The sequence below is a fragment of the Mauremys reevesii genome, linkage group 9 (assembly GCF_016161935.1).
Source record: "Mauremys reevesii isolate NIE-2019 linkage group 9, ASM1616193v1, whole genome shotgun sequence".
Classification (NCBI taxonomy): domain Eukaryota; kingdom Metazoa; phylum Chordata; order Testudines; family Geoemydidae; genus Mauremys; species Mauremys reevesii.
This window is the reverse complement of record NC_052631.1, coordinates 38,079,556-38,087,776: the sequence shown is the minus strand read 5'-3', so window position 1 is coordinate 38,087,776 and position 8,221 is coordinate 38,079,556. Positions and strand designations below refer to the sequence as shown.

General features: G+C 39.0%; 1 long non-coding RNA gene across 1 annotated transcript; it reads left to right on the top strand.

Annotated features, from left to right (window-relative positions):
* Window positions 1-1,383: 1,383 nt before the first annotated feature.
* Window positions 1,384-5,579, top strand: LOC120371506. Its single transcript, XR_005584415.1, has 3 exons — window positions 1,384-1,451; window positions 3,687-3,891; window positions 5,365-5,579. It is a non-coding gene; the product is annotated as an uncharacterized LOC120371506 (long non-coding RNA).
* The last annotated feature ends 2,642 nt before the right edge of the window (window positions 5,580-8,221 follow it).

The following is an 8,221-nucleotide window of genomic DNA, read 5'->3' as shown; positions in this document are numbered from 1 at the left end:
GAGATATACCAATCTCCTAGAACTAGAAGGGACCTTGAAAGGTCATTGAGTCTAGCCCCCTGCCTTCACTAGCAGGACCAATTTTTGCCCCAGATCCCTAAGTGGCCCCCTTAAGGATTGAACTCACAACCCTGGGTTTAGTAGGCCAATGCTCAAACCACTGAGCTATCCCTCCCCTCTCCTTCTGTAGAAATGACTTCAAAAAAACTATGCAATTTAATAGAGAATAGTATCCATGCTATTGGGTTTCTTAAACCAATCAGTAGAATTCTATAACATGGATAATTCTTTATTAAATTCTATATGACAGTTCCAAAAAACTATGGGACAGTTATTGCTCCATGAAATTATACAGGATTTTCCCAGATGAGTATTAAGAGGTTTCCTAAATTTCATCTAAATCCCAAATATGGTTAAATCCTGTAGCCATATAAAGCCTTGTCCAAAGTCAATTGAAATCAATGGGTGTCTTCCCATTTAAATATATACTGACCACAGTTGCCTCTAAGTGCCTTGCAATTTTGAAAAGCAAATCATGGGATCTCAGTTTCTCTCTCTCCCTTCATTCCCCAGCCACAGGAATTATTTTTGTTTGTGGCTATTGTAAGAAAGCTATCACTTCATTCTAAAGAGGAGGATGATCATGTTAATTCTAGAAGTGAGTTTCTCAGATGTGAGTCAGTAGCTGTGAAAACTCTGACTCCAGTATCTGCTAAACTCACTCTGTATTATTGTGGTAATTCCCAATGGTCACAATCAGGATCAGAAAGCCCATTGTGCTAGTAGCTGTACAAAAAAACCTAGCAAGCCCTTCCCTGAAGAGGTTACAATCTACTTCAAAGCAAGACCCAGCAAGTAAATGTAGCAAATTAGAACTAGGTAAGATTTTTCATGCAAAATCTTTTTTAGCTGATAAAAAGTATATTTGGTCCACTGAAACAATTTCACCGAACTGTTTCATTGAAGAAAAAATCTAAATGAATTTTGATTTGATTTTATATATGCAATTTTTATAATATTATATATAGTTAAAGCTAATAACAAAAGAATGTTTAATTTGTAGTTAAACAAAATGGTTTGTTTGATCCCAAATTATTATTTTGTTAATATTTCAGTTCCTTCACTACACTGAAATATCAGTCATTTGCACAGCTCTAGTTGCAAAGAATAAGTGGGAGGAGGGCAAAGGTAATAACTGTGGTTGAAAATCCATTGTTCTAGTATAATGTAGTTTGCTGAGAACAATCAAAGTTGCAACAGAAAGGCAGTCCCTTATGCAGCTCTGGTTGTTTTTATGGAGGACTTTGAAGATCAGGAGAGAAACCTTGAATCTCATTGGCTATTCAGCAGTAATCCAGTATAAAGAGCAGCATAGTGGAGTGAGGTTTCTGTTGCCTGTGTTAGTAAGTAGACAGCTGCTATATTTTAAACCAATTGGAGCTTTTTTTAAGGTCAGTAATTTCACCCCTGAGTGAACTGTGTTGCAATAATCAGATCTAGAGGTCAAAACACTTTCTAAGACTTTGATGTCCTTTTAAAAATCTGAGGCCAATATCTACAGTGCTGTGAGGCCTTATATCATGAAATCATTATCTCCTTTGATATACATTTAATTCTCCAGTTACTGTGGTTTGTTAGGAAGGTAAGGCAAATTTTAGAGTGGTGATAAAGGCATACTTTTTAGAGCTTTCTTTCAGATTGAGATCCAAGACAGTGACTATTAAAATGCTGGGGGTTTTTTTTGTTTGTTTTTTAATTTTTATTTTTAAGAGAGAACCTCTTAGTAATCTTCTCTGGAAGAGGTAGATAACTTCAATTGAGTTATGCTTATTTATGTCAGTGAAGAATCTTGCCCATAGTGTGTAATCAGAGATGGTAATTGTACACAATATCTTCAGTCTGATACAGTGCAGTTGAAACTTTATCTTTGAGTCCTTTGAAGTTGATTGACATGACCGAAGAGCTAGTAAACTGGACTGAGTTGGTGTTGCAGTATAATCTTGATTAGGACCAAGATGAGGTTTCACATAAAAGTCTGGTAAAGGAGTTTGAGTCCTATTTGATTTCATAAAGAGAAGGGAAAAAATTACTCAGTAGGTTTGAAAGAAATGGCAGATTCATCACAAACATTTTTCATATATATGCTTTTGATCTAAAGAGAGAGGACAAGAGTTAGCCTAGGTTTTTTAAAAACAGGGTTTGATTAATATGCTATTCTCCTAGATGGGATGGCATAATAAAAAGTAGTGACAAAAGACTGATCCTTAGCAGCTCAGACTCGCATTTTTTTTTCACAGCCCACAATTTTCCTATTGTATTTTGTGGTCAGCAATGCCAATTCCAGTGATGTCTCAGGTTGGAAAATGAGAGCAGACTGGAACTAAAACTGATCTTTCCTTTCTGAGGCTTGGAGATCTGAATGCTGACTTCACATCTGAAAATGATTTATGGATGCCCTTAATCCTCTTGTGATTTATTGTTCTATTGATTATATAAAAAAGTGGACAATAAATAATAGTGAGGCGTTTGTTTAATTTTTGAAATATTGCATTTTTTATATCTCAGATACCATTCTTCAGAGTCATATAGCCTGGTTCTCCGTCTTTTTAACTGGTTAATATCAAAACCTAAGGTAAACAAGCTATGGCCTTTTAACCCTTAGAGTTTGAGTGACATTGAGCTAAACTAACAGACTTCTACCCTAAGAAAACATAGAAGCAGCTTTTTCCAAGTTAGGAGGAAACCTGTTGATTTAGGTCAGATTCATTTCCCCCCCTTTGCATAGCCTTATTTGTAATATCTCTCAGGAGCACCGAGGAATGGCAGTTGAGGTTTGTATTATTAATGAACTGCACAGTACGACTCAGATTAAATATAAACATCAGTAAACATGGCTGGAAGAAGTAGAGATGTTTGAAAGCACCAGAGTGAAGGTAATTTGCACAGTAGGCAAAGCATGGTGAGTATCTACCTTAGTTTGATTATATGGAAAGCGGTTTGTTCATCTCCTGCCTGCCTTTATTGCTTCCGATCAGATAGTTGAGGTGTCTCTTGGGAACTGCTGAGCACCCCTAAAACTCCCATTGAACTCAGCATCTTGCAGAATCAGACCTTTTGGCAAACATCTTGCGAACACGTATGCACATGAGATTAACTCTGTTCAGCAGAGTAGTCAGTACAATTACTCCCACATGTAAAGTACTCATATACATGTCTGGGAACTTAGTCTGTAATTTCCCATTTGTAAGAAAACATTACAATTCTGAGTTCATGCTTTTTCTTTTTTTACCCTTGTGGAAAATTTGTATAGAATTCTACAAATTCGTATATAGATTTGTAACCTTTCCACAGAGGTTTTGAACCATCCTAAAGAATTTACTAGAAAATTAATTGCTGTAAAATTCTCCAGGATTCAGAAAACATAGGCAATAATATCTGTTCTATAAGATTTTAGAGTAATTGCTTATAGATAAAGTCCTAGAATCTTGCTACTATTATTCCTAACCAATTATATAGGGCATTTCCGTAAGCGTCCTATGAATTTTTGCACAGAACTAAACAAATACATAGATATATTAACTAACTGTAGATCAATATACAGAAAGATTTGGCTCTAGGGATATGTGATATGATATATGATGTATCAAAACTAAATTCCCTAATCCAACCTCATCTACATTTTTCAGGAGTCCAGAATCCAATAAGGGTACATCTACACTACCCACCGGATTGGCAGGTAGGGATCAATCTATAGGGGATCGATTTATCACATCTAGTGTAGTGTAAATCGATCCCTAATCACTCTGCTGTTGACTCTGGAACTCCACCATGGCAAGAGGCGGAAGCGGAGTTGACGGGGGAGTGGCAGCCATCGATCCCACGCAATGCGAAGTAAGTGATTCTAAGTTGATCTAAGATACGTCGACTTCAGCTATGTTATTCTTGTAGCTGAAGTTGCGTATCTTAGATCAATCCCAACCTCCCAGTGTAGACCAGGCCTTAGACCCACCAATCTGGCAGGTAGTGAAGACCTGCCCCTAGATTCAATTCTTAATTTCTAAGCTAGTCTTTACCGTTATAATGGGCTGAATTAGATCTGATCAGTCGAGAACTTTTTGCAGGAGAGGGTGGTTTGATATCCAGATCTAGACCTGAATTTTGCTGTTCAGGTCCATCCCCATTGTGTAGGATGCTGCAATGCAGAGAAGTAGGCGAATATATGCATATGCCTTTTTTTCCACCAGCATCAAGCAGATCAAACAGTATTTGACCTGAGACATATATAATTGGAGGTGGTGGTGGTGGGGGGAACAAAACCAGAAAGTTATTTTGGGAAAGAAAGAATTCTACAGAGAGACCTAGGCAGTGCAACATTCAGCATTGCAGCGCCTAACTTTTAGGCATGTTGAAATCCAGTGGAATCCACAGCCCTGAGTTAGGCACCCAGCATCCCTATAGTTTCAGAGCTAGGAAAAGACATGGATCCACAAAAGACAGCAAGCTGAGTGGGGAGCTGCCTAAGATAGCTTGCCCCTTCCTCTAGAACTGAGGTGGAACAGGGATTTGATCTTGGTTTTCCCATCTCAGGTGACTGCTTTAACCACTGAAGCTGTTCCACTGTGTATAACTAACTAAATATGCAGTGGGCCAGAGTGAGGGGGGAAATTACTCTATAGTCCAGTGGTTAGAACACTCACCTGAGAGGTGGGAAGCCTACGTTCAGATCCCTTCCACATGTCAGCCAGAGGTGGGAACTGAACCAGGATGTCATGCATCCTAACCATTAGGCAAAAGTTATAATGGAGACCACAGCTGTCACTTCCTAGCATCTTTCTCCCCCCCATCATTTTTGTGTCATTAAGAGTGGCCTGAGCATGCCTGCTGGATTGGACCCAGCAGGGAAATTAGGTGGAGGAATGCCTAGTTTGAGGAGCCCACTGGGGCCTAGGCATAAGAGAGGTGCCAGCCGTTAAGACAGGTGACAGTGTGCATGTCCAAAGGCAGAAACGTAGGCACTTACAGCCGGATTTGGTGGCAGCTGAGCAGTGGTGCCTAAATATTGGATGTAAGTATCTAAAGTGGCAGTTAGTTGCCCAAATCATTTTATGGATCTGGACCAAAATGCTGTGGGTGATACTGGAAGATTGCTTGGTGAACCAGGACCAGAAGAAAAGTAATATCAATATTATAAATTCAATAAGAAATATTATATTTTACCCCATAAACCTCAAACTATGATTGATTTCTATCTTTAATGTGACTGAAAACAGATTTAGTTAAAATATACATCCCTAAGCTTGTTTAACTAGATGAACAAATGAGAAACCTGTAACTGGTATTGTATTTTATACTTTGTTTGCACAGGAGCTCTAGTGAACATGTACTGTTTATTTGGACAAGTGCTACTGGATTTCAGAACTGGCCTGCAGGTCAATATCAACACTTGCAGAGCAAGATAGAAAAAGATCCAGGAATTTTCTACCCAGAAGTGCAAATCAGATTTTTCCATGTTTATCCAGGAGTTAATAGACTCAAACCAAGCAAAATAAAGTTTACTGTTGTTATATTTGTGTGTGTGTGTGTGTGTGTGTGTGTGTGTGTGTGTGTGTGTGTGTGTGTGTGTGTGTGTGTGTTGGAAATAGCTTCTTAACATTTTTTAAATTTATCAATACATTTAGCGAAGTAGGGCACATCCATCTTCTCTTCCTCTGAAGATACATAAATAGTTCTCAACTCTCAAAAGAAACAGGACAAACAAGCAGGTCACTGAAGCTAAATGAATCTCATTATCCTCACCTATTAAACGGGACAATGATTTTGAGCTTGAATTAAACATGAATGCATTTAAGATGTTTGTAGTCATCCACTGATAGACTGAACAACTGAGATGCTGTGTTGCACTCAGCTTAAGAAAGTCTAGGGGGTGTCTAAGTTGGCAAACAGACACTTTAGGCCAGGCCCTTTAATGTGTTAAAGAAACTTTGACTCACTGTACATTTACTTGGATTTCTCTTAGATTTCCTTAATTATTCAAACTCCCTTAGACTAACAAGGCCAAGTTCAGAATTAATATGTAAATTAGATCCCCTCTGGCTACCTTATGCCCTGATGCTGAAATGAGCTCCTTGCAGGCTGGCAGATAGACCCTGGTGCCCACACAGAGATCCACTGAAGTCCTGCAGAGCTCATTACAGGACTGAAGCTTTCTTACACCCACTCTGCCAATGTCTCAGACAGGCTAAGCAGATGACAATCACCAATTTTTGAAGAGAGGGAGGAATTATTTAGCATGGCATGGGCAGGAAGCTATAATGACAAGAACTGGCCTGAATTTCAGGGGGGAAAAAACCAAATAGACTAAATGAAGGACTGTGAAATAGTCTTCCAACTGAGATAGTGGAAGCCCCCACTCTAGAAACCTTTTAAAAACTAGATTGCACAGAACACCTTAGAATGTATTGTGGGAAGCAATCATTCAATGACAAGAGTATGTGTTAGGCTATTTATTGGGATGCTTCCATCTCTGTCTGATTTTATGAAGCAGGTAAGGAAATAGCCATGCCTGGACCCTACAGTATATCCAATGCTTGAGGCAGGGAAAGAGGAAGGATGATCCAATCATTGTGGGTATGGCTACACTGCAATTAGACACTTGTGGCTGGCCTGTGTGAGCTATCTCAGGTTCATGGGGTATAACATTACAGCCTAAATGTCCAGCCTGAGGCTGGAGCTTAAGCAATGTAACTCTTCAAGGGGGCAGATGGCCCCAGGGCTCCAGTCCAGACTTCTGTGCTTCAGTTTTATAGCCCCACAGCTCAAGCCCTGTGAGCCCTAGTCAACTGACACAGGCCAGCCACAGGTGTTTAATTGCAGTATAGATATATCCTAAGGTACTTACTTAGGACCTGGGTTCAAGTCCCTTCTCTTCACAAATTGCATGTCACTTAGTGCCAGATTTTTAAAGATATTTAGGTGGCTAAAGATTATAGATAGGTGCCTAGTGGGGCATTTAGAACCCTTATGAGCTTAAGATACATAGACAAAAAATAAAATGAAAGCAGCACTCAGGAGCATTTACAGATTACTGAAAAGTTTCTTATGAACTTTAAACAAACACTTATGTAATACCTGATCTTGCAAATTCTGATTATGTGAAACTTCTTTTTACCCCAAATGCTCTTATGTCTTCCAGTGATAGTATTTTCCTCACAATTTTAGGAAAGTTCCCAAGACTTTCATATGATTCAGGAAGACTTTTGGAAGACTTCTGATATGTGTGTAAGGAAGCAGTTGTCTTGAAAAATCTTCAACTAGCAGGCTTCTGAGGGTGGAGTTTAATCAGGAGGGGATAATGAAGAGAAAACAATTTTGGCTTCTTTGAAAACTTTGGAGGCTTTTGGGGTCATTTGGATAAAGTGCTACTCCATTCCAGAGTGCCCAAATATTATATAACAGTTTGAAAACTTAGGGACACTGAGTATATATTTGATACTGATGCCACAGCAGCTCCAGCTATGTAGATAACAAAGTCACATGCTCAAAACGACATAAAGAAAGAGAAAAGAAAATACTTTTGCTGGTGCGGCTTTTTTGAAAGCTCTGTTTGAGTAATGGGATCCACATATTACATTTCAATACATCTTTTATGGAGAGTGGTCTCCCTCCAAGATAGCATTTTCTCCTTTATCAGATCCTTTGTCTATATGGGTATTATCCAACTCTCATTGAAGTCCCTGGAAGGATTCCCTTTAACTTCATTGAGAACTGGGGAAGGCTGTATAGAAGACCAAGTGTCTTTCTACTAAAAAGATGAGCAAGATGCAGTGCTAAGAAGAACCCACCAGCAGTGCATCTGGAATTGCAGGGAAAAAGAATTCAAAACTAATTTGCTGCAAACTTTCATGGGAGTGAACACAATTCCCTGCAGAGCCTTCTGCCTGTCTGGGGAAGTGGTGGACTGAGTTAAGGGACTGACTTTGAAACCCAGTTACTCCAATGACTAGACACTGGATTGCCCCATTTCACAACATCTTCCAATCTATTTCAATGTGAGTAGACATGTTTTACTCACTGTTGTTACACTTGTTGAATCCATATGCAAATCACGCAATCTGGTCTTTCTTTATGTGAGTAACAAAAGCATATACTTGAGGAAAACAACCACCTCTGCGGAGTCCCATCACATCAAATAATAAACAGAGACAAGACTTTCTTTATGGAA